The 27,830-nt window shown below is 39.6% G+C and overlaps 1 protein-coding gene across 2 annotated transcripts in view; it reads right to left on the bottom strand.

The window, feature by feature from the left end:
- The window catches only part of Vsnl1 (visinin like 1), a 100,186-nt gene extending 72,827 nt beyond the window's left edge, over window positions 1-27,359 (bottom strand). The window contains exon 1 of one of the 2 annotated variants that reach the window (XM_051181648.1): window positions 27,053-27,359. The gene's annotated coding sequence lies outside the window, so the exon portion shown is untranslated. Of the gene's footprint in view, window positions 1-26,598; window positions 26,618-27,052 lie in introns of those variants that run through there. The other variant, XM_051181649.1, reaches the window with a different exon arrangement.
- Between the last annotated feature and the right edge of the window lie 471 nt (window positions 27,360-27,830).

Below are 27,830 nucleotides of genomic sequence, written 5' to 3'. Positions count from 1 at the left end.
TTTATATCTAAATCAGTTCTTGCTACCAAACAGATTAAATGAATGGCTTACCTTTCTATAGTTTAAAAATACCAACTTCCTACTGTGATAGTTACTATGGAATGTGTTCATCTCATATATCAAATCAAAGAGGTTGTCTCAAACTGATTGACAGAAAGAACAACTTCAAGTTCTCACAGATACCTTGCTTGCTCATGACTCAAAGGGGTATGCATTTTGGGTTCTAATTCATATCAAATTCAAGGAGAATTGAAATAAACAGTCTTAAACAAGATTAGAGGCTAAGATGGTGTTTAGATAATTATCTATTGTCTTAAGGCTGGAGAAAATACTGGCTCAGATAATAAAATGGAGTGGTTATTTTGACCCAATCCATTGCTAAGACAAAGGCTTTTGTTGCTCTGGGTATTTTTAGATTATGAATCATTTCTTTCTCAATTACATCAGACTGGTTTGGGATAGAATTTTTAATCATCCAATTTTGAATAATGGAAAAATCATTGGCTCATTTTGAGTAATTAGTTTTGCCATTTTGGACAATTAATTTGTCTTTCTAAGACTTAATTTTATTTATTTATTTATTTTCACCCATGAAGTTGTGATAATATTGCTTTTGAATTTTGTAAAATTAGAGGTAACATAAGTAGCAAGCCAAGCAGAGAGGTTGAAATAGGAGATGCTCATGCCCTTTTATATCCCATCTCACTAGATTATATATCTGTATGTTTCATTTACAGCTGTGAGACAGCTCTAAGATTCTATAAAGCTGTAAGTACTCATTCTATAAAAATTCTAATGCTAGACACAGTCAATCCTTGGTATTAATGGTTTTCCCATTTAAAATTGTAACTAGTCTAATAAGTTTCTGCCTTTAAAAAGTAGAAGAATGAAACAATGGAAAAAGAACGAATGGTTTCAAATGTCTGTGGGATAGTGGTTGCCTATAAGAAAAATGTATTCAATAAAACTGTGATATCTGACTACTAGAGAAATAAAACTAGGTTTCTACTTCACAACAATCACAAAACATGAATGAAAACTCAAATAAATAATAATAAGAGACTGATAAAAATGAAAAACTTTGGTCCTGAGACAAAAGCTAGCATGAGTGAGGATAAGCATATGTAATGGCAGGGAAAATGTTTCTGCAATGAGCTCAGCACAAGAGCTGTTTTCAGAACATGTTACATATTCTAAACAGCGGATGAGAACATACAGAGGGTCCTAATGAAAAATAGGTAAATGCATGACTAGATCATTTTCACATGATCTTAAATGGTCAATAAAAGTAAAACAATGACAAACCAGAAAGGAATATATATACATACACATACACACAGACACACACATACTATATATATCTATATCTATATCTATATCTATATCTATATCTATATATGTAGATATATATTTATATAGTATATGTCAGTTTGACAAACTTATTTTAAACATGTGGACACCAATGTTTTATTTATCTAATGTGCTACTAGAGGGAACAACAACTGCTATAATTTTTTTTTTTTGATAGAACAGTTTGGCAATAGGAATGTCCTCAGCTCTCAGTGGCATAGTTTGCCAAGTTTTACCTCTATAATGATGAGAAAGTGAAATACAAGCCATACAAATGAAATTTAAAATTGGAGCTTTTTCTGGGCTGGCAAAATACTCCATATATTGTCTGGTGGTCCTAGCCAGCCGTAGAAGGCCACAGCTCCCAGTAAGACCTGTGGTGACAGTGACAAGAGCTATATTAGTCGACTGTGCTACTCCAGGCTTTGGCTAAATATAATATTCATACTTAAAAGCAGGCAGAATTCACATTAGTTGACTTTGTCCTACTATATAGGCTAATATAAGGATTCTGAGTGCTGGTGGTAGGTGAGATAAAGCTAGGCTAGGGGTGTGAAATTCTATTTTTATTTATGATATTTTCATCTTATGATAGGTTTATTGGGATTTAATCCCATCATAAATTGAGGGGCTCCTATATTTAACTCAGGAGGAGATACTCACACTCTCATAATGCCACTTCATCATAAATACCTTACATATACACAATGGAATTATGTGAGCAAGATGTAAACTGACTCTGAAATGGAACAAAACAATAGAGCATTTAGGAGTTAACAAGAGTGACTAATGTTATATAAATAAAAAGATGGATTTAAAATTATTTTTGAGAGGAGCAAGTTGGAGAATGATGCCTATGCAATGATCTAATCACATTAATGGGAAAATAAAAGACTAGAGAAATAGCTTAGTGATTAAGTACTTGTTGCTCTTGCAGAGAGTCTGTCTTTTATTTCCAACACCCACATGGTGGATCACAGCCACCCTTAACTCCAGTTCCAGGGATCCAACACCTTTTTTTGCTATCCTTGGGATACAAGGCGCACATATTCTATACTTACATACACATAGGCAAAGCAGTCATACACACCAAATAAAATAAATAAATAAATACAAAACCAAAACAAAATCAAATGATACTATACATATATATACATTTAGTAAGAAGCAGAGATGTCATGAAATGCAAAACAAGTTCAAAGAAATGATTGTTTCTTCATGAAGGCTAATGGGTAGGATGGAGAGAGAGAATGGAAACAACCCCTAAATATGAGACAGCACTAACACCTTTAATTTCTGGTCAGTAGTTCTATGGATATTTGGTATTTGTTTCATAATTAAAGTGTAAATATTTTGTCACATTTTGTAATGTGCATGTCTCTAAAATCCAAACTCACTTTTCTGATTGCTTCACAATGTTAAAAATTCAATAATCAAATAGCCATTTTTGAATTTGGATAACCATGGTTTCTTCTAGCTCTTGACATAGAGAGCAATTACTTCTTTTAACATAGCAGATTACTAAAGAAACACCATGCCCTAAGCCTGAGAATTTTACTAACTTAAACCATGCTAATTTTAAATTTAGAAGATGTCTCCCCCTCACAGTGTATTAGGAATTCTTGGGTGATTTCATTTGTTTTATTTTATAATTGTGTGTGCATTGCATGTAAATGTACATGTTAATATGTGTGCATGTATACACATTAGTTCATGTGCTTGTGGAGGCCAAAGGTCAATATTGAGTGTGTTCCTCATTTGTGCTCGGCTTTATCCTTTTGAGACAAGATTTCTCAAGAGACATGGAGCTCACTGATTGGCTAGACTGGCTGGCCCACAATCCTCAGGGATTCTCCTGTCTTCACTTCTCCTGCACTGGGATACAGCAATAGGGTTGCAAATTTGGGAGCTGGGGATCTGAATTCAGGTCCTAACACTTGTGCCATTTGACTAATCAATCTCCATACTGCTTTATGTAATTTTGAATTCTAAATTAGCATACAAAGAAACAGATTTCACTGTTGCATTTCATAAACACATTTCATTATTTTGTTCTTACCCACCATCCCCTCTTACTGCCCATCCCTATGCCCTTCCTACTACTCTTGCAGGTACTTTCCTCCTCATTTCATTCTTGTGATATTTAAATTGGGCATAGCAAATCAACATGGAAATTCAAATTAATTTTTCACACTGTTAGAGGTGCTTCCTTGGAATCACAACTGCATCTATAGTTAGTATTCTCAATCTAGTCTTTGTGTATTGCAATAAATGCTTACTTGCCTGACTTCAGTAGACTATTGGGCCACTTCATGATAGGGATTCTTGTCCTCATTGATACTTACACTATGTGGACATTTTGCAAGTGTTTATTATTATTTTTTAATGACATAAGAAAATAACCAAATCAAACTCAAAACACGAGGGTGTTTTGAAGTTCTGAGATAGAAGTAATAAAGTTTGGGAACCTCTTTCAGCCTTCTGGTTTCTTGCCTTTGACCTGAAAACATAAAACATGTAATTATCTGTAGTTGCTGTTCTTACAAAATCCTACCCATAAGTGATGGGATGATTTCTTAGAGGGCGTTCTGAATAATCTCATAGGATGTTGTGATACAGACCTTCCTACTGGTAAAGAATTATTTTACTCAAAGGGCTCACGGTCTTTGACCAGCTATCTAGTCATTGCTTTTTTTGTTCCTTGTAACTCTGAAAGTGCCTTTTGGATTGGAAAGACTGAGGAAAGACACACAAAAGAGGTTGCTGGGCCACATAAGGAAACTGGAATTTGGGCTATAGCAAAGCAGCAGAAAACCTTGATTTTCTTTCTTTTTGTTGTTACTGAAATTTTTTTCTGTTCTGTTTTGTTTTGAGACATTATCTCTAGTAGCTCAGTTGACCTTGTACTTGCTGTGTAGTTAAGGATGACTTTGAACTCTGGAATTCCCTGCCTCCACCTTCCAAGTTCTGGATTATAGGCATTTGCCACTAGAAAATTTAATTTTGTATTTTATATTTTTATTTTGTGTTACCCAATATATTTTCTAAACCTGAGATTCTTCCTGAATTAACCAGGTGTGATAAATAAAATGTAAGTAAAAGTGACCCAGGAAAACACGCTATATTAGTTGACTGTTTTATCAGCCAGTGCTAAGGCTCAAACTCAGGGTCTTTTACATGTTGCAAAGTCCTCTGCTAAGGAGTCGAACCTCTAGTGCTTCTTGACAGGTTTGTTCTGTGTGACTCAGGCTGACCTTTGACAGCTCTCAGCCTCTCAAGTGATGAGATTACAGGCACGCACCGCCATGCCCAGTAAACAAATTTTTAACAAGGAATATACATTTTATCTATAACACCACTGTGGGTTTTGTTTTTTGAGATACTCTCTCTGTAGCTCAGGCTGGTCTTAACTTAGGGAGATCCTTCATCCTCAGTCTCCTGAGGACTTGAATTACAGAAGTGAGCCACCATGCACTACACTAGTGAAAAATTAGATACATGGATTAGAGACCAGATAGAAATTGGTCAAATATTTATAATAAACTTGAATATTAGGATTGTGATTTCTATTTTTTTATACTGTAATGCTTTTTTCACATTCTTTTTATTGTCAGACAATACTTTTATAGTGAAATTGTTGCTTCTTAGGATTGCAAACTCAGACTGCAAGTTAGACAATTCTCAAGTGTTCAGCAGTTGCCTGTTTCTTTCAGATTTTAAGAGCTGTCTAGGCTGCCTTAGTCTTAAAGATGATCAATTGATTGAGCTATGATCTCCACTCTCACCATTATCCATTCAGTATTGAGTGCTGCTAGGTATAGCTTAGTACTCAGTTTCAATGGACTTGCAAAGCAGGTCAAGCTTTTCCTTTGCTACTGGATGACCAAGTACATTAGAAGGGCCCTCAAAATCTCAATGACTTCTGTTAGAATTTCACAGCATCTCTCAACCTGTGAGATACAACACTTTTGAGATTTGAATGGCCTTCTCACATATAAGACATCCTGCATATCAGATATTTACATTATGATTCACAATTGTCGTGAAATTACAGTTAGGAAGTAGCAGTGAAAATAATTTTATGGTTGGGATCACCATGACATGAGGGACTGTATTAAAGGATCCCAGTGTTAGAAGGCTGAGAACCTCTGCATTAGATGGAGATGACTGACAACTCGCTTGGCTTTACTCTAGGTTCTACATCATGCAACACAAGGCTGTGATGCCTCAGCTATTCTTGGCTAGGAAGCAGTTAGTTCTCTTCCTTCTTCATCTCACCTTCCTGATTGTTCCTTTCCCCAAACATTGAACATAACAGCTATTAATATTTCCCATCTCTTCTTTCATGAAAATGGCTCAATATTTCACATCTGGGAAAGCAGTGGTAAGTGGTTTTTACACAGAGATGCCCTTAAATTTGATCAAGGTTGGGTCCCTGACCTGTATGGCCCATCCCAGGGCAATTGATGAGACTGGGGAGCTTAGAGAGTGGCAAGGACTCTCCAAAGAGATAAAAATAGATGTGCTCTTTGAAGAATTTGGAACGAGTATCAGATGAAATGGAATCATTCATCAACTCCATTGGTTAAATGATGGAGTAGCCTGCATGAAGCCCCATGTTCACTCTTCCACAGCACACAAATCACACATGGCACATGCTTGTAATCCTAGCATTGGGAGGATCAACACAGAAGGATCAAAAGTTCAAGGTCATCCTCACTTATGTAATGAGTTTGAGGCCAGCCTCCTGAGAGTATGTCCTAAAAAAAAAAAAAAAAAAAAAAAAAAAAGGATGCAGGGCCCAGTTCTCAGGAGAAAAATTGAAATGGAGCACTCTGATAAAGACCCTTCTTGGATCCCACAAGCAAAACATACCCAGAGTTCTATTTGTTTCCAGTGGCTTTGCTGGTACTTTTTGTAGAACAATGCCAAGAGGCATATGAAACCACATTAATGCAATGCACTCACTCAGTGCTACAGAAGTTGGTTCTAAACTTAAGGCTAAACTTAGACAGGAGGGGAAGAAAGGATACCTGCTTATATAAGTGTATTATATGTCTAGAGGCCTTCACTAGGAAGCAAACATTCAGGGCTTTGATTTCTAAAGAATTGTTAGGAGGCCTGGGCAGTCTATGGGGCCTCTGGTAGGGCATTAGTATGTATCCCTAGTATAGGAATGGACTTTGTGAGCCCATTCCACATATAGCGAACTTTCTCAGCCTAGACACATGAGGAAGGGCCTAGGCCCTGCCCCAAATGATATCACAGACTTCGAAGACTCCCCATGGAAGGCCTAACCCTCCCTGGGAAACAGCAAAAAGGGTATAGGCTGGGGTTTGGTGGGGGTAATAGGGGAGGGTAGGAGGGTGAGGGAACTGAGGTTGACTTGTAAAACAACTTTGTTTCAAATTTAAATAAAAGAAGGAAAAAGAAAAAAAAGAAGAGGAAGGAAATAAAAGAATAGTGCAGCTTTAACATTAACTCTGTTTTTTTCAAACAAAAGTGTTTACAGTCATCTGAAAAATACAATTTGTTTTTTGGGTTGTTGAGGTGAAGTCTGGGAGTGGGAAAATCTGTTGAATTATTTCTAAGGATTTGTGAAGTTGTGAAAATACTAGGCCTTGGAGAATTGAACAGTATAGAATATATGGCATGGTTTTTTCAAACACATATAACGATCACTGCCATTATTAAATGTGTTTTTTGTTTTTTTCCCTGAGATGAGGTCTTGCTGTGTAGTTCAGGTTAGCTTTGAATTCATATTATTTTCCTGCCTCAGCCTCCTTAGTGCTGGGATTACAGGCATGACCACAATGCTTGGCTAAAAAGGAGTTAATTTTGAAGCCTCTGGTTTTGTGCCTGCTATTTGTTATGATGTATTATTCCCATCAGTCATCAACATTGAGAGTCTGAAAATGTTGACACCACAGAGAAACCCAGGAAGTTTAACTAAAGCTGAACTGCAAACTGGAGAAAGACCTCAGTAGGTTGGAACTGAAGCTCCACGGAATTGAATAGGCTGGTGTATAACTGACCCTAACTGCTGGGTGAGAACATTCTGTATGAGCCACACTGTGTGTCCTAAATAGAGCCCTTTAGGACAGGGTAAAGGGACTGTCATCTGCGTTGAATTGTGGGGTGTACTTGGTACCCAACAAAGCTTCTCTCTGGAGTCACATCACCACTGTTCCCAGGAACATAGCAAAGGAAACTCACAGTTCTCATAGAGAAATGGGAGAATTCTCCCCTTAAAGCCAAGAGACTGTAAACAAGCCTTAGACAATCCCAGGAGGGTGGAGTTGGAAACCCAAATCTCAGTGGATTTCCCAAGAATCTGGAATTTCTTACTTCAGCTGCCTACAAATAGGTCTCCCTGATGCATTTTCTTATAATGTCACATATTTTCTTCCATAGCACTTAACCTATTTGTAACTGGGTTTCTTTTTTGGTCACTTTATACCTCTTATGAGACTGCTTTCTATGAGGGATAGTCTCCTGCAGACGATGAATGCTCAATAAACATTGAAAGAACTAAAGTAGAAAGCTAGCCCTTTACACAAAAGCAGGATGGTGAATATGAAAATAAAAGCAATGGGAAGTGAATTGAAAGGAAGCAGATCTGATTTCAATTTAGAGATATCACTTGCAAGCTTCAGGACCGTATGCAAATTGCTTGGTTTCCATATGAATTTCTTCACCTAGATGAGGGACAAGGCATATTTCATGGGGTTGCTGTGCAGACAGAGTGATGTAATCTGTACTTTAATGCACTTGCTGGGGTTGCTGGCAAAAAGACAACACGTGCAGAGTGTTTATGGAAGTGGCATGCTTCATGACACCATGGCTACCTTGTTCTCCTCCTTTGAGGCACTGGCTGAGGATGTTTTGAAGATGAAAGCATTTGTGAGAAGACCTTGGATGACAAATACAGCAGGTGCATACTTCTTTTCCTCCTGATATATCTTCTGCAAGAGGCTGGAAATTCCCACCTCCCTATTCCATCTTTTAGACAAGGGGTTGTGACCATCTGGCATCCTATGATTCATTCAATGTGTATTTATTTAATTTTTAATTTTTTGGGTTTTCGAGATAGGGTTTCTCTGTGTAGTTTTGGAGCCTGTCCTGGAACTCGCTTTGTAGACCAGGCTGGCCTTGAAGTCACAGAGATCCACCTGCCTCTGCCTCCTGGGTGCTGGGATTAAAGGTGTGTGCCACCACCATCAGGCTCAATGTGTATCTATTAAGCATCTATAGTTGGTTAGGCACTGACTAAGGCCCCAAGTGAGAGTACCACTGATGAGATAAGTGCCGAGTTTCGGAACTTTGTTCAAATATGTCAGTCCTGGAAGGACCTAGGGGGTTCGTTTATTTACACATCACTGTAAACAATCACTATTATAGCTCTGTGGTAAGATTACCATATGCGAAGATTACCACATGGTATTTACAGGTATGTTAAAGAATAGATTTAATCATTGGTTATTTATTATTTTTCTTATTTTACATATTGATCCCAGTTCCCTCTTCCTCCCTCCCATGTCCCCCGACCACTCCCCTGTCCCATCCCCCTCTATTCCACAGGGAGGGTGATGCCTTCCAGGAGGGAACATCAAAATCTGTCAAGTCATTTGCAGTAGGCTCTAGGCCTCTAGGCTAAGGGAGTATCCCTCCATGGGGAATGTGCTCCCAAAGTCCTTTTGTGTACTAGGGATACATCTTGGTTCCACTATCAGAGGTCCCTTAGACTGCTCAGGCCTTCTGAGACCTGTTCAGAGGGTCTGAGTTGGTACAATGTTGGTTTCCCAGCTATCAGTTTGGGGGTCTATTAGTTCCCCCTTGTTCAGGTTAGCTGTCTCTGTGGATTTTTATAGCCTGGTCTTGACCCCTTTTCTTATCACTCTTCCCTCTGTGCAACTGGATTCCAGGAGTTCTGCTTAGTGTTTAGCTGTGGGGGTCTGCTTCTGTTTCCATAAGCTACCAGATGAGGGCTCTATGATGGCATAAAAGGGCATATATGATAGCATATAATCTCATTATCAGGGAAGGGCATTTAAGGTAGCCTCTCTGTTGTTGCTCAGATTGTTAGTTGGGGTCATCCTTGTAAGTCTCTTTACATTTTTCTAGAGCCAGTTTTCTCTTCAAACCTATAATGGCTCCCTCTATTATGACATCTCTCTCTTTTTTTTGTGGCTCAGCCATTAAAGGCTAGGCTCACAACTAAAAAATATGAAACTGAGACATTGGGGTTTTTTAACTTCAGTCTTTGTCATTCACAATCAGAATTTGCTTTCTCTTGTAAAGTCTAGAAGTCAACTGCTTTTCATAGTTTAATAGATTTCTGAACTGGTAAACTGATGATTTATAATTTGATTTCTTTTGTTATATTACCTATAAAAGGTTGCTTATTTGATAAACATGGTTCTATAATACCAGATGCAAAAATAGGTCATAAAAGCTGGATTTGTTTTTCTGGCTCAGTCTCCCACCCTACATAACTGTGGATGGGGTATGAATATATTAAAATACCTGGTATAAAATTATAAAATTAATATAAATACTGCAAAGCAGAAGGATGATGTGAAACTACAATTGAAAGCAAGTTATGTTGATAAAAACCTATAATCTCAACAATGAGGACACTGAGACAGAATTGTGCAGTGGAGGCCAACTTAGGCAGTAGAATAGGATCCTGTATCAAATAAATAAATGAATGTATAAGTAAGGAAATAAAAATGAAATAACCAAAAAATTAAAATGAAAACTAAGTCAGTTTCCAGGAGTTACTCTTTAGGATATTAAGCTCATTGACCAGGAGCCACTTAAAAATCAAGATGCATTGTTCATTTGTTTGTTTACTTATTTACATACAGGGTCTTGCTATGTAACACTGGAACTCTCTGTGTAGCTCAGGCTAGCCTAGAACTCATGGCAGTTCTCTTCCAGCCTGTCCAGTTTTGGGATTACGGCTATGTGCTGCTGGCTGATGTACATTTTTCAAATGGAGAGAAACAGGCAGACACTCTGTTGGGTCAGAATAACACCACTTTAGTATCACATCTACTTCCTTTGCTTTCTTGAAAATAGTCATTTGTCACTTTGTTTATTTATTTTTAGGAAAGGTTCTCATGTAGCCAAGGCTGGCTTTGAACTACTTATCCTTCTGTCCCCATCTCGCAAGTTTATGGGAATGTGCCATCATGTTAGGACCACTGCTTTATCCTGAGTATATTTGTATGTTTGGGTTCAACTCAATTCCTGGAAGACAGTAAAAGCACAGGACATTTGCTGTATGAGTGTGCAAAGTTCCCATTCAGGAAGAGCCACTTGGGACTACCAAATCTTGTTACCCACTGTATCTGGAAAGATTTCTACTTAGGTTTTTTTTTTTTCCTGGTTTGTTTGCAATAAGGCTTATTTCTAAGGAAACATGCCATAAATTTATTTAAGTTATAAAGCATAAAAGAGAGGAATCTGTCTTAAATTATATGGGCATCCCCCCCAAGGACCATATAGATACAGATCTCTGAGGAAGTCAAAGGTTGGGTCTGCTCTGTAACTCAAAGACTACTTGTGAAGCTCAACCCTCATCAGAGAACTTTCTTCTTGCAGTAGATGGTAATTATCCCAGAGCCCCAAGTTTGGACAAAGTGTACTGAACAAGAAACTTTGGCAGTGCCCTGCTCTTGATGAGATGTCTTTAGCACACCCTTCTTCTCAAGCCTCAGGGATCTACATGGAAGATGGAGGGAATGATTTTAAAAGTCAGAGGTATGACTTCAAGGAAAGAGTGTTTTCCAGACACAACATGTCAGACAATATGCAAACTCAGAGACTGTGACACCATGTATAAGACTGGACTGTGCTTAAGTCAGACAAAATTTCGGCATGTAGGAAGGAAAGAGGACATGAAGTCCTGCTTCTAGCCAAGAAGCTACTTGAAAGTGGTAGCTGCTAGGAGAGGAAAAGTCCATTTTCTTCAAAGGAGTGACACTATTATATTAACTATGTTAGAGCTCAGGCCCCAGGAATAGTTGACCAACACAAATTGGACCCCATGGTGGTTTTGTGTTGGTGTATCTGTTATTGTTTGTTTGGTTTTTGCTTGCTAGTTTTTTTTTTTTTTTGAGAAAGGACACAAAATAGGTAAGTTGGGGAGGATTTGGGAGAAGTTGGAAGAAGGGAAAGAATATAATGAACGTGTATTGCATAAAATTCTCAAAGAATAAGTAAAAATGTTTTAAAAATTGCAAGTACCCAATACTAATTTTACTAAGGACAACCAATGATATAATAATCACTATTAAGTACCAAAGAGAGTTAGGTTTCTGCATATAATGCTTATTATTCCTATTTTAACATCAGTCTTATGAGATAAGTTACATTTAGCAAATGTGAATATTGGTGTTCAGAAAGATGAAGTTATTTTGCACAAGGCTACAAACACCTTAAGTGATAGAGTCAACTTAAACTTGATTCCAACGTATACTTAAACTTTCTTCCCCATTGTACTGATATCTGTTCCCTGAAATTTCCTTACTCAGAACTTCTATTTTATACATTAAACTGAACCATTGGGGAATGAATGGCTTTGCCTAAATTTGTAAAATAAAAAGCCAGCTTACTCGTGAATCAGACTGGCTCTTGTTTGAATGAGAGATACTCCCCTTAGGCTTAGGCATTTGAGCTCTTGGTCTCCAGTTGGTGGCATTGTTTGAGGAGGTTATGGGGAGGTGCAGTTTTGCTGGAGGAAGTGAGAGTGTAAAGCCCTGTCCCACTCTCAGATCACTCTCTGCCTTGAGTTTGTGCTTAAAGCTGTGACCCCTCAGCTTCCTGCTGCCACATCTCCTCCTTGCTGTCCTGGACTCTACCCCTGTAACTGTAAGGCAAAAAAAAAAAAAAAAAAAAAAAAAAAACCCTCCTTTTTTGTTGTTGATTTTGTTTTTCGAGACAGGGTTTCTCTGTTGCTTTGGAGCCTGTCCTGGAAATCACTCTGTAGACCAGGCTGGTCCCAAACTCACAGAGATCTACCTGCCTCTGCTGGGGCAACTTCTTTAAGTTGCCTTTGGTCCCAGTGTTTTATTACAACAACACCAAAGTAACTAATATAGCCCTGCTAGTTTAGTTTTCATTTACCCTTCAGACATAATTGTAGCCCCTGATATGACATATAACGATACATGCTAATTTTAAAGATTTCATTGGTATGACGTTAAACAGATTTTACATATTGCAATCTTTCTGAATTTGAGATCACTTTAAAGTCGCAGGCTTCCTCTTTGTATGAGAAATGATGCAGAGTTTGAAATGCCTTGCTGGGGAAGATTGAAAGCCATTAGTCATTAGCCACATTGGCACAACTGTGGTCCAGAAACAAACCCAGAATGCTGTCCAAGGATCAGTAGCCAAAGCACTCCAAGAAGTTTTTCAAGCTGCTTGGACTACTCTTACATTTTTTTCCTTTTCCTCTTCAGAAAGGAAATCAGAATTCAATGAAAACCTCATACATGCCAGAGATTCATCTAAGTACTTCCAAATACATGGCAGTAGTCCTTGCTATTAATTTCAGGGTGTAATTATTGTATTCCAAGGTTTACATATCTTGTTTAGTGTGACCTGGCCTTACAGACAGCCAGAACTCTGACTTATACTGTATTTTTCTGTGTGGAGAAGCAGTTCTGCTTTGGATAAAATTGTTCACTACCCAGGACATGGTGACTTTATTTGGATTATGATTCAAATAAATCATATGGGTACTTAGGAGATTTGTATTAATAGCTTTTATCATTTGTGTGTGTGTGTGTGTGTGTGTGTGTGTGTGTGACAAAATACATCATGAAAACAATTTGATGAAGGTATAGGCAGTACATCAAGGCAGGGAAAGCATGGTGGTAGAAATTCCAGGTGGTTGGCAATACCGTGTCACAGATGGGAAATGGGGAGAGAAGAATGCTGATGTTTGTCAGATTTCTTGCCTTTATTCTCTTTGTGTTGAGTGTGGCACCCAATTTCCTGGGATGCTGGTGTGTCTTCCATATTTTCTCTGTGTTGAGTATGGGACCTGGTTTCTTTGGGGTGCTGAAATCTACATTCATGGTATGTCTTCCCTATTTTCTTTGTGTTGCGTATGGGACCTGGTTTCCTGGGATGCTGATATCCACATTCATGGTAGGACTTCTCTATTCTCTTTGTGTTGAGTGTGGGACCTGGTTTACTAAGATGCTGCTGTCTACATTCATGAAGGGTCTTCTTAGGTTAACTTGTCTGGAGTGACTTCACGGACATGCCCAGAGATGCATCTTCTAGGTGTTTCTAAACAGAGTCAATGTGACAATGAAGACTCATCAGCACCAGATTCAAGCAAATGGATATTTGAAGATATTAGGCATTATTTTCTTGTTGTGTTGGTAGTGCTGTTGATATGTTTTAAAGAGACCATAAAGGTATTCGTTTATATATCCATATATGGAATGATAGCATATCTTAATGTATTGAAACCAATCCATTGGAAGGGATGGTTAGTACTAGAAGATAAACCAAGTATCTTTGATAATGGTCCTTAGAGCCAGTTAATGGGCACATAGCAACTGCTAATATTCTCTCTACCATGTATGCTTTCCACATAATTAGAAAATGAATATTCCTGTAATGTGGTTGGGGGCTGAGAGCGGGGCCTTCAGTTTGAATAAGACTTCCCACTGAGTAACTTTGTGAACCCGGGCAACTTTTTTCCCCCTTCTGAGACCCACTTTCTCAGTCATAGAATGACTTTCCTGAAAGTGCTTACCTAATAGACCTGTGATGTGAAATCAAGGACACCATGTGCAAAAATGTCCAGCATGGTTCCTTGCACACACTAAAATGGCTACAGGACAGCTGACTGTTATTATTACAAGGTACAGATGACTTCTATTTCTCTACAAATATGGCCCCAGGAAAGCTTCCAACAGTCACATGGACCTAGGCATGGCTCACAGCCAAGATGCATGACAGAAACCTCCTATGTGTGCTGTCTTCTACCAACACCTCCTTGGAAGAGAATCAATTTTCCCAGTTCCCCTATGTTCTGGGTGACATCAGGTCCAGGTCTCTTTCCCCTAATGATTTCCCCTGCTAGTGCATATCACAGTCTTTATAAGATCCACACAGCGATTCTGGCCACATATTCTTGTTTTAAGAGTCATACCATCTTGTCTTATTCCTTAAAGCCAAATCCAGTTTAACTGAATAGGTTTGTCTCATAGGTTTATTCTGTTCCCCTTTCCTATCTTGGCATAGTATCTTGGAATGGTCTCTATTTAAAATAGTTTTATTACAATAATTTTGGTATATATGTTGGCGGGGTGGGGGTGGGGGACCCTGGGGATTGAGCTTAGGTTGCCAGGCTAGGCACTGCATGCCTTTATCCACCAGCCATCTCCTTGGCCCCTGATTTATGTATTTTCAGGTTACTTTTGGGTATCAGAAAAATGGTTATTTTAGAAATAAAAAGCCTTAGCATCCTCTACACATACATTTGTACTTTGTACGCAGTTTGGTTTCTCTCTCTCTCTCTCTCTCTCTCTCTCTCTCTCTCTCTCTTTCTCTCTCTCTTTTTAGCACAATTTTATTTGTTTTTGGTTTTCTGCATCAGGGTCTCATTCTGTGGTCTCAGGTGGCCTAGAACTCACTATGTAGATGAAGCTGGCTTTCAACAGAGTCTTCCTGACTCTGACTCCTGACTGCTAGCTTTCCAGGTATACACCACCACGTCCTGTCTCTCAGACAATTTTGATGTAGTCATGAAGAAGAAACAGTACTGGGCCTTGCTTTCTTCTCTCATCTGCTCTGGACAGGTGGTGAGGGAAGAGGATGACACAGGAAATAGGCAAGATCTTGTGAGAGTAGTGTCATATCATCCTGGACATCTCAGTATTCTGGGAGTCAGGTCCAGGCCTTTTCTTACTATTCTGAGATGTCTGAAGGATGGCAAAGACCTGAATGTTGGGCGATGCAAAATCACCTTACTAATTACTCCTATTCTCCTGGTCTCTAGTGACGTGTCATCCAAATAAGCCAGGTCATATATAGTTTCTTTTCTCTAGTATCCTCAAATTTTGCAGGAGATTAGCTGTGAACACAGTGACTGTAATATGTTCCCAGATCTGCCAAGAGTTGACAGAGACAGTTTTGGTGAGGAAGCCTAGATTAGGCTTTTTAAGAAAGGATCCCAATTTGATGATTGGTGCTGTAAATAGGGCTCAGGAACAGCTACTTCCACTGCCTTCACAGGAAACTTGTACTGACTGGTCTGTATGAGGAGGCTGACAGTCAGACAGATTCTCTGTAGGCATGGGCACTTATAGGGCTTGTGTTTCTCCTACCAGCTGTGCTGTCCTCGTGTGGTTTAGGGTTATATACTTATGTGCAATTCGAGAGAAGAAAGACCAGTTATATTTATCAGCCTCATACCCTGGTTGGTTAAAAATCCTACTTCCAAATGGTCCCTGCCGGAACCAGCCTTTGGGTCTTTCTTCCCATAAAGGCTTCTCTGTAAGTAGAGATACTCATTCTACTGGGAAATGAGTATAGGAAATCTCATAGAGATGATGTAAACACTTCTCAAACATTTGGTGAGTTAATCTTTACGCTTCAGATTATTGAGTTCTTAATTTGTATTTTTTTTTTTAAATTGTATGGACATTTTGTTTTTGTGTATGTCTGTTTGTCATGTGTGTGCCTGGTCCCTGTGAACGTCAGAAGAGGGCATCAGATTCTTGGAGCAGATTTCTTTCTTTCTTTTTTTTTTTATTTCCCTCCCCCAATCTCTCCTGACAAGGTTTCTCTTTATAGCCCTAGCTGTCCTGGAACTCCTTCTGTGGACCTGGCTGGCCTTGAACTCTGGATTTGAGCACTGGGACCAAAGGCATCAGGCCTGTTCTGCAGATTGTTTTATTCAAAATCCTATAAAAAAATCAGGAAGGCCTAATTGAAGCTATGTGACATTTACATTCTACCTATGGGCCTGCAGTTGGGGCTGGAAAGGAAAGAAGGAGGACAGATTTTAGCAGATAGATTCTTCTCATACAATTTTCCCCAAGATCAGCATCTTGATTCTTGAGTTACCTTTTTAAAAAACTGATGTTGAACTAAAATTCTAAAGCTAAGTAATAGTGTATGGAGTGTGTTCACAGATGCTTCAATCTCCCCCAGCCCCTAATTAAACAGGCCAGGTCAAAGTTTCACTGAAGGATATTAAAACTCAGAGAAGTGAAGTCATTTCTCCAAGGCTGCTCCCCATGATGCCGAGTATAGCTTTGACATCCAAAACACATATCTAATTAGTCCTGTAATTAGTCCTGGCCTCCATGCAATCCTCACCCCATAGTTCACCTTCTGGTCTCGTTAAAGACGGTTCCCTGACTGAGTTCTTCTGAAACAAAACAAAATGCTAATAAGCACATTTTCACACAAGGTCCCTTTGAAATATAGTTAACTCAAGCTTAAATACACACAGTAGCCTTGACCACAGGACCAAATATACTGATTATTACTATGAAAATTTGAACTGTGGGTGGAGATGGATGCAGCAGGTAATTTCCCCACCAGAAATATTTCCACAGATATCTTTGAGGAAAACTATCTGAGTTTTGTAAATGTATCTTTAAGAAATAAAGTCTATCATGTCTTTACTATGAATTTTTCATCACCCCTTTCAACTATGCAAAACAGGGAACCATCTTAGTGCTATCTCTATGAATACTCAGTTGTTATAAATCAGTTGCTCTACAGTGGTCTTTAAGATTTATTGATTTTTATCTTATGTGTGTAATGTGTTGGCCTAGAATGTGTGTATGTGCATCATGTAAATGCCTAGTGCCCAATAGGGTCAGAAGATGGCATCAGATCTCTTGGAAATGGAGTTGCCGTGGACAATTAGGAGGCACCATATGAAGTAAACTGGAGTCTTCTGTAAGGGCAGTAAGCTGTCTTAACAGCTGAGAAATCTCTACAGCCCCTTCTCCAAAACATTTTGCTTAAAAGGTTAGTAAACATTTTATTACAGTACACTGAAGAAACTGAGAATGTATCATGTATATATATGTATATGTTGTATATCTGTATGTACAGATTGAAGGCCTCCCTTTCTGCCATTTTCTTGTCGTTATTTGATAGACATTTCCTTGATGGGCAAAGCATATGCAAATGACAGTGACAGAGCTGGCATAAGAGATGAAGTATGGTGCTTCCTCGAATGGGTTATAGGTGTGAGAGGCCCCTTGGAAGAAAATGTGAAGGAAAGAAAAGGAAAGGATGGAAGGGTGATTAAGTTTTGATGGTTTTGATGGCTGACCCTTGGCACTGTGAAACACACCATTGACTCACTGGAGTGGGAGAGGACTGGCCATCAGTTGAAGGTTAGCCACCTGATGTTTTGGATTCTTTAGTAGGAAGTATATCTTAAGTCAATGATATAGAGTTTTTTTTTTTTTGTTCTTTTTTAAATAGATGCAGTAATACAGCTCTAAGCTAAGTCACTGATTTGGTTAGCACAGCCTTCCTAAGGTTGCATCCACAATGCTACCTGGCAGACATGAGTATTAACTATAATTCTACTACAAGCCTGGTTCACTGGGACAAACGTACTTGAGAAAAAATGCAGCAGAACACATCTATGCTAGAGTGGAAGAAATAGTGAAATTCAGACTGAGAAGGCTGGCAGGAGGGAGAGGGATGGGCACGAGAAAAGGAGGAGGTCTGCATGGGGAGGGCTTATTAACTGGGCACCAAACTATTTCAGCTGCTACATGTACATGTAGGATGGCCCTCACCACCCCTGTAAGGTAATACATTACTCTGTCACTCTCTTTCTACAACTAAGAAAATCAGCACAAAAGATTGGAACCAAAATCCTACTCCATTCTGAGAGTCAGCTGGGATTCCTCTTGTTATGTATGGAAGCCTCAAAATGTAGTACCAACATTTGTCAACTTCAAAGAGAGCAAAAGATGTTCTTTATACACGAAGACTAGATAGGTACTTAAATCCCCCAGTAAATGGAGGAAGAATTAGAAAGAGAAAACAGCTCTTAGAATGTTAAAAACAGTACGATCATGGTATGAGTGTGTGTGTGTACGTGCATGTGTGTACGTAGAAAAATGAAAACAAGTTTTTTATTCAATAGGAAAGAGCTGTTGAAATGGTTTATTTAACTGTAAAAGCTCTGTGAGAAAAGAATGAAAGAGTAGATTCTAACAGACTCCTCCCACAAACAAAGGTTGAAAGATTAGTCATGGGGTGAGTTGGAGTAAAGGGAGGAGGGTGTGTTTTGGAAGGTAGTGAGGGACAGCAGCAAGGAAGAGAAACATTTACCCCATTAACAAGGCAGGGATCTTGAGTGGCTCTTACTAAATTCATTGCTGGGCTGTAGGGCAGGAAGGGAGGACATATTATTTACATATTATTTACATACACTGTAATAATCCACAGGTGAGCTCCAGATGTGCTCAGTTAGGAAAAAACAGCCCTTTGCAGTTCTCAATTACACGTAGATATTATACGGTGGAGGGATGGATGGAGGGATGAGGAGACAACAAAAAGGGCACATCTGAAGGGGGGCGGGGAGAGAAATGAAGAGACTGAGGTCTCCAAGCATTTATTCCATCCCGAAATTCCCCTTCTTTACATCAAAACCACATTTGCTTTTATTTTTTTGTTTTTTGAGACAGGGTTTCTCTGTAGTACTGTTAGAGCCTATCCTGGCACTTGCTCTGTAGACCAGGCTGGCCTCAAGTTTTTATTTATTTCTTTTAAAGGCAGAATGTCTTATCACTCAGGTTGGCCTTGAGTTGCTGAGCCTCTTACCTCCACCTCTTACACATTGGGGTTACAGGTGTATTCCATTATTTCTGGACCATGAAATAGCATGTTATTCACCCCACTTGCTGAATTGCAATCAGGCTTCTCTATTAGGCATAATTTCTTGAGAGTTGTCACAACATTTTATTTGATGCTACAACTCAGTGACCAAAGTAGTATTGATTCCTGATGAAAAGGATGGTGGCAAGGATATCTATCATTTTTTTTTCCATATTTTCAGTAATGTGCCTTTTTCCAGTTCACTGAACTTAGAGGTCAGCTGGATTGGCTAGCTATCAAGTGCCAGGGATCCATCATACCCAGCTTCCCCCCCCCACTTTTTTAAAAATTTAAATTAGAAACAACCTTATTTTATATATTAATCCCAGTTCCCTTCCCCTCCCATCCTCTCATGCCCCCCACCGATGTCCATCCCATCCCTCTTCTGCTCCATAGAAAGGGTGAGGCTTTCCCTTGGGGATTGTCAAAGTCTGTCACATCATTTGGGACAGGGCCTAGGCCCTCCCCCATGTGTCTAGGCTGAGAGAGTATCCCTCTATGGGGAATGCATGCCCAGCTTTTTACATGGATGCTGGGAAAAGAGTCCAGGTTCTCCTGCTCATGCCCCAGGAATTTTCCTGAGCCAGCTCCAAGCTTTGGACTTGAAACCTTCCTCATTTCCTCAAGTTGTTGAGATTAAGATTACATGCCTGGGCTACCATGCCCTCCTGAATACCCTTGAATACATTTCTTGTCATTTTCTTTAAGCCAAGTGAAATCTTTGCGATGAGTTTCCCCAACACTACCTAAACTGACAGATGATAAAAAGGATGTTTCTCATCTCACTTGGAGAAATGAATATTTTTATGATCATTAAAAGGGAAACTAACAGTCTTCTATCTGTAAATTAAATTTATTTCATATTTTAACTTCCTATATAACTTCCTACATGAGCAAGAAAACATAACATCAAATACTTCATGTAACAATTATAAGAACATTTGAAATTTTAGAATAAACATTATTAAGAGTTTTTCATGAACTCAAAAACCTAAGCAAAGAATCTCAGGAAGCAAGAGCTCCCACTGGAGAGTCAGATGTGAACAACACCAGCTGATACTTGCAAATAAAATATTATATGAATGACCATTTTAACACTATTGATACTACTTGGTGAGTCTCTAGTGAAATATTTGACTTGTAATTTAAATACTGGCTCTCAAGAAATCAGAAACAAACATGTGAATGCAACAAATTAATACAACCAATGCAAAATATAAAACCCCAGAGAATGCTGTAATTCAGAGCCCACTGTTTAAGGAACCATCAACTTCAACAACCATTCTAAAATACAAAACAATAGAACATTAGGGTCTTATTATTTACCTTGATGAATGCTTACTTATGCTTTAAAATATATTCAACAAATACATTACCAATTTGCAAAAAAATATGTTTATACACAGCTCTTCAGAAGTTTTGGGACTTTCAGGGCCTTAAGAGATATTAAGTAAATGCAAAGATAGGAAAGAAGAGTATATTTATAGTTTCTGTTCTTAGAAAGTTACTTCTATGAGTAATAATGGAGAAAAATAAAATTCTGTCTGTAAGTCTAAAATAATTGGTAATTCATTCAACTGATCTGTTGGTTCTGTATTTTATGAGCACTATTTAAAAATGAAATATTTTCAATTAATAGATTCAATTTCTTTTTTAAAAAAGGGGTGCCATTATTGTATTATGTATCTTGAGAGATCAAGAGCCCTTGGTGGATGAGAGCACTCCAGATCTTAATTGTAATTTGTACAAAAGGGTATAAAATGTTCACCCAGACATTATCATACAAGTCATTGGGAATAATGCCAGGAATGAATATATGTATATATATCTCAGAAGTAAATAGTTGATGTTTCAGGTCATCGATGTCAGGTCAGCATTGAGCAAGGTAGAGAAAACATTTAGAAAAAAGACACTTACCAGACTTGGCTCTTCTGCTCTAAGGTAGCTAATGGACATAGAGCATCTGTGTGATGTACTCACAGGCCCCTTATTATCAAAGCATCAAATCTCCTTGAGGACTCTTCAGTAATTTGCTGGTCCATTTTTGTCTCATTCATTAAGTTGTTCTCAATGTATCCCCAAGATCCTTCACTTAGTAAATTTCTCAATGGTTGGACCAGGAGCAGCTCAAACTAATTTGGTTCACTTAGGAAAGCCAACCATCAGAAGCAAACCATAAATGGGAAATGCAATGTTATGACCCCTTCACAATGGGAACACATTAATGTAATTTTTAAGCTCCAAAAACCACGATCTAAATAAACATAGTGCATAGCTGTTTTGGTCTACATTTGTATTTCTTTTTTGACTTGTCAATAATGATTCTTGTATATAGACAATGTAATTCATCTTTCTGCTTATTAACAAATAAGCACTTTTATTTTTATCTTATTATATTTTATTTTATTATTATCCCTTAGAAACCTGTTTGTTTTCTAATGAGAGACAGAAAGGGGATGGATCCAGATGGGAAGAGGGGGGAGAGGAATTAGGAAGGGTGGAGGGAGGGGAACTGTAATCAGGATATGCTATGTGAGAAAACAAACAAACTCAATTTTCAATAAAAGGGAAATAAAATGAAATAAAAGAGTGTATTGAAAATGACATTCTTCCCCTCCTGGAAGGCATCACCCTACATGTAGAGTGGGGGTGGGATGGGAGGGGAGGGTGGTTGGGGGACATGGGAGGGTGGGAGAGAGAGAAAGAGAGAGGAAGGGAACTGGGATCAATAAATAAAATAAAATTAAAATAATTAAAAAAGAAAATGACATTCTTGTCTTTAATGTTGTGAGCTTAGCCTTTAATGACTGAGTGATATCTCTATTGCAGCATTCTACTTTTAAAGTAACTGATGTAATTCTTTTATATATTTTCTAAATGTAAATTGTAAAATATTCTTTAGTATATAGCATTTAATTTTAGTAAAATTATATTCAATTGTGTGTGTGTGTGTGTGTGTGTGATGTTTGTGCATGTTTGTATGTGTGCACACAAGGGCGGGCATATGTGTTCTGGTGCATGTGTATGTGTGGATATCAGGGGTTAACTTTGGATGTCTTCTATTGCTTTGTATCTTGTTTTTTGAGACAAGATTTTTCACTGATCCTAGAGTTTACAGACTCAGTTGGCTGGCTAATCAGCTCAGGAGGTCTGCCTGTTTCTGCCTTCATCAGTGCTTGGGTTTCAGATGCACCACTGACCCTGGCTTCTATGTGGGTGGCAAGGACCCAGCTCAGTCTGATGCCTCTGCATCTGGGACTCTATCAACTGTGTCATCGCCTTGGTTCCCCAAAAGATATTTAAAACAAAGTTAATTGTGCATGTGATCATCACAGAAATGTTTTACTTGCTGTAGCTGAATGTTACATGCAAATATTTAACAGACAAATATTAGAGTTTCTGCTGGGAAATATATGTAGACACTGTGGAAATACTAAAGAACTCATTAAGACCTGTGATTTCATACCATTCCCAATGTCTTCAAGGTTATAATTTTCCTTAAATACCATCTACATTATTTATATCAAAAGAAATGGACTAGATAACTATATGGGAGGTAGTAATGACAATCATTCTTTATTATTCACAGTTTTTTGCTTTTCAGGAGCATTAATGTTTCTACCTATTACATATAACTGAGATAGTGTCTTATTTCAACCTTATGTTTGCTGGATGTATTTCCTTCTTTGTGTGTATGAATGTGCATGTGAGTATTCGTGTTTGTGCTCACAAGTGTGGAAGCCATAAATCAAGCTCAATCCACCTTGGTTTTTAATTGTTGTTGATTTGTTTTGTTTTTGTGACAGTCTCTCACTGGGACCTGGAGCTCCCTGACTAGGCCAGGTGGGCTAGTAAATGAGTCCTAAGGATTGGCCTGTTTCAGCCAGCCCAGGGCTGGGATTAAAAGCAGGCACCATTATACCCCGCTTCTTGTGGATGCTAGGGACTGAATGAAGGACCTCATGCTTGCATGCTAACACTTCACCAACTGAACCTTTTCTGAGCCCCCTCCAAACCTGATTTCTTCTATAAAAGCAATTGTCTTACATTCCCAGATAATCACAAATTTGATTGATTTGATTGAATTGGTTGCAATGAAAATGACCTCTTGGAATGACATTAACACACTGGGTTCAGCAATAAGACATCACACGCTTGCTATTGACATTGATGCTCTGTGCCATTCTGCAGCTCTCCTTTGGGAGTCTCTCTGAAATGCTCAGAGTCCATGTTTGTATGCATTCAACTAAACACAACCCTCTGGACCATGCTATTCCATACAGGCGCTCTTGTACAGAAAGGCTGTTAACATTCTCAGACATTTTTTCAGTTATAGAACATATTTCCTGTATAATCCACCAAAGCAAGACCTTTAGCAGCCACAAGCCTCTGGGCCACCACAAAGGCAACCTGGTATTCAGAACAGCTGGGACAGAATTCCAACATAACATCTAATTCATCAATAACATTTTTTTAAAAAAATGAACAAACTATATCCAAAATGGAGCTCATCCCTTTTTAGAAAATGTTTACCTGGAAGGAAGGGAGTAATTATGTTGTTTGATTGGTGCATATGCTGGGAACCCTTGCTACCTCAGGTTCAGCAACATCTTAGACTGTTGAGCTCCTTTTGTGAATGGAAAAGCACCATCAACAAAGACTTCTTCCAGCTTCTCTCCACCTGTCTCAGCCCTACCCCCATGCATCATTATTTAGGGGCTAGAAAAAGCTGGCATTGCCTCCTGGGACATTTGTGCTGGTTGTAGCTGTCTTCCCGAGTGTCTGGAAGATTATATTTTTGGAGAAAGAACAGGAGGGCCAAGATTATCTTTAAAAGGCATGGAACTGTGTGTAAGCACTCTGGAAATATTTTATGGGAGAAGAGGAGAAAAATGGGAAAACTGGGTAGAAATGAAGAAAGCAAAGGATAAGGAAAAGAAAAGGTTGTAGGGGGCTAGCAATGGAGTGGCTGTAAATGTGCTTGATGGCTCTAGGTTGGTTATTGAGTGAAGAAAGCTCCCCAAAGGCAAAGGGGAAAATACCATCCAAATGAAAAGCTGTGTGCATTCTTGAAAAGCTCCAAAGGGGTTAAGAAGTCTCCCCACCCTCCTCTCTAAACCCACTCAGGTTAAACCCACCAAGCCTTCTCCCAGCAGCATCCTCCTTCAACCCCAGGTGACTTCCGCTGGAGGATTTTCACATAGCCTGGAAATGCACATCTCTGATTTGGCTTCTGCCTTCCAGGAGCAAGGGGACTTGGCATAGTCCATTGTGTATTTACCCTGCAGTTTCTTTGCTATACTCCATCCTCAGCCTCACAGCTGCAGCAGTCTGGGAAGAGGCTATACTGGCAGAGGGGTGGGGATGACACCTGCAGTATCTCTGAAGTCGGGAGCCCCTGAGGATTCTGGGAGCAAAGCCAGGAGAAATGGATCCATCCTAGGCAGGTCTCATACAGGAGCTACCCTTGCCTCTCTTTGCTGATGCTTCCCAGAAACACCAAAGATCTTAAAGAAACTGACCAAGATGCACAGGACACCAAAGATAGCACACTAAAAATTAAATAAATAAAAAAGACAACCCAATGAGGTGGGTTTATTACAGCTGAGGGGCAATGGGAAAGATGCAAAGGAGAAAAAGTGTAAAAGCCCCACCTCCCCTTGCAAGACCACTTCACACCATATGAGAATATATATATATATATATATATATATATATATATATATATATATCAAGACTGCAGCATTGTAGCTGTACACTGCAGAGGAAAAGAGACTATTTGCATGCAACATGACTTTATAATTGTCCTATAGACTGGAAGTTAATCGGCTTTATCTAGTTGCATGGCCCTGGGCCTCATTTTCTTGTCTGTCAAACCAGAGGTTTGAAATAGATTCCATATAAATGACTCTGACTGATTTGAGCCTCTCTACCTGTCAACCTGGGGGCCAGGGAATCTGAGACCCAGCATCAGCCATCTTTCATATGTGACCCCTTCATTTCCTCTGCCACCTATTCTTCAATGCAGAGCAACACATACACAGGTCATTGAACTGATGCCAACTCTCAACCATGGCAAGAAGTATGGCTCAAATGTGACGATGATCACTCTTTCTGCCCTGGAGGAAGGAAGGAAGAGGGGTAGCTGTGTGGTGTCTACTTTGGATTCCCAAGGAGAGTCTATTCTAGAATTTTCTATTGCCAATTTTATGAACCGAAATAATCACATATTCCTTTGAGGGGCTGAAAATAGCTGGACCGATCAAACCATCGAGAGATGCCTACAATGCCCCCCCCCCCATTTAGGGGAATTTTATTTTTCATCCCAGAGATCAAATAGACTTTTCTGTGGGAATCCAGTGCACACCAACCTCTCTTCTCTTGTCTGCCTCATCCCACTCTGCCAACCTGCTTCATTGCAGCATTTTCTGGGGGATATTTAGCTCTCACATCTTGAGGAGAGCGCACTGGTGAGTAAAGTCTACAATGATGTAGACCCCACCCCCATGCCACACACAAATGGAGACAGTTTACATGACGACGAGGTAAAATGAGTTTGCACAAGTTTCATTTAAAATTTGTCTCAGCCTAAAATTCCTTTAAATTAAGAAGAAAAATATGTAGAAATAAAACTCCCTGGCTTCTCGTGCCTTCAAGAGGGAAGCGGCACACACGGACAGTGTATACTTTGTGTTTCCCACACTCACCCACAATTCCATCTCATTTTAGTCTCCAAAATATGGACAGGAGGACAACTCCGGAAAAATGGATTCCCACTCTGGCATCTCACTGGGTACCAATTCTTGAGGAGATGAGCTCTCTCTCTTTCCTAGCCTGTGGAAGGCACCCCCTGCCTCTCTACCCCTCTGCATACACATTCTCACACCCTGGAGGATATTCTTTGGTATTCTGTTTTCCTTAAATAGGCTTTGACCTTGTGAAGACCCCTCTTCCACTTTCCGGGCTAGTAACAACCCAATTTAAGTCAAAACACAGAACGACCTTTTCTCCTTTAAGGCAACATTACCAAATGCAATATGCCAGGGGGTGCAGTTCTCAGCCCTGCATTCCGGAAAGCAGAATGCGGAATGCAGAGTCAGGTAGCTAGCTAGTCAGGGTCCCCATACAGACACTCTTGACTCTGCTCAAAATCAAGTATGCTTTCCTTTTCTTGACAATCATCATTGCGACAGGAAAAAAAAAAATACAAGCCAAAAGAATATAACATTTCCCGAGTACTAAGCAATATACTTGTGCGTCCAACTCCTTGGATTTTAAATGCTAGCATCCTGCTTAGCAACCAAAGGTGATACCCACACTAGCCTCGTCCACTCAGTTTTACTTAGCAAATACCTTTTGTGCTCCTCCACCGTGGAAAAAAAATGGTGCATCAATCCCACGTATGACAGACAGGTTGGTACTTAACTGTAACCGCTCAATAGTTTTATCAGCAACTGGGAAACTTCACAATCTTTTAATAAGATACTTAAATCTGTCAAAGGAAATCCACCTATTTGTAGTCCTATACTAAAAAAAGCACCCAATCTCACCTGTCTTAAATCTAGCCTAAGTCCCCCAAACACGCCGCATATAAACACTCCTCCTTCCCCCACCACAGTATCCCAAAAGGTACCCCATGAACCAGCAACACATTCCAATCGCTAACGCTAGCCAAAGCTATTGTCACCATGCATTTAGACGCATCTATGCAAAGCAAAATATATGACAATAGCCAAACCATCGCCTGACAACTGGCTGCGCTACACATGCAAAAGAAAATGCAATGAAGACTGTATTTTTCACTTACAGTTTATAGCGCTGTGCACCGTCACTTAACGAAAATAATAAAACTCAACAGTTCTTTCAAAAATCTATGTATTTAATTCGGGCTAAGGGCTGAGCCGTCTCTGTGAGTGGCTCTCTCTTGCTCCTCTTTTAGGAGCTCCGGGCTGCTTAAATCCCTCTTGGATCGCGCCTTGCAAAGCCAGCTGCCGCTGCAACACTCTCGGGTGAATCTCTGCTGCAGATTGGGAATCCCATAGAAAAACCAAGGGTCCCTGGAGCTGCGTGCGCAAGCGCGCGAGCCTCCACCTCGCTGCTCACCGCCCCGCCCCCTCTCCTTTCTCTCCTCCCTCCTCCCTCTGCTCTGCAGCCCAGCCTGGAGAGTTGTGACCAAAAGCCGCTTGGCGATGGCGCATGCTCATATGCAGGGCTTGGAGTTTTTGCTGGTGTATTCCAAGGCTCCGGATTTTAGCAGACACTCGAAAGGAGATAGGGAAAAGGAGCCCAGCTAACCCCAGACCCTGCAGTCGGACAGGCAGGAGGCAGGGCTGAAGGTATTCATTCACCACGCCCTGAGATTCCGAAGACAAGAACACGTGGACATGTTTTTCCCGCCGCTCTACTCTCAGTTTTAGTCTGGCCCAAATCTCCTGTCAGACTGTAAGGTGAAGGGAGCTGCAGAAACCTCAGAAGATCGATTCCAGCTAAACCCCTGTCCATGCATCACTGAGAGAATGGCTGCGATTTCCATTTTGCCCTGGGGGCATTTTCCCAGAGGGTCTGGTGTTAGAAGTGGAACCAAG

The sequence above is a fragment of the Phodopus roborovskii genome, unplaced genomic scaffold (assembly GCF_943737965.1).
Source record: "Phodopus roborovskii unplaced genomic scaffold, PHOROB, whole genome shotgun sequence".
Lineage (NCBI taxonomy): Eukaryota > Metazoa > Chordata > Mammalia > Rodentia > Cricetidae > Phodopus > Phodopus roborovskii.
This window is presented reverse-complemented; position numbering and strand designations above follow the sequence as displayed.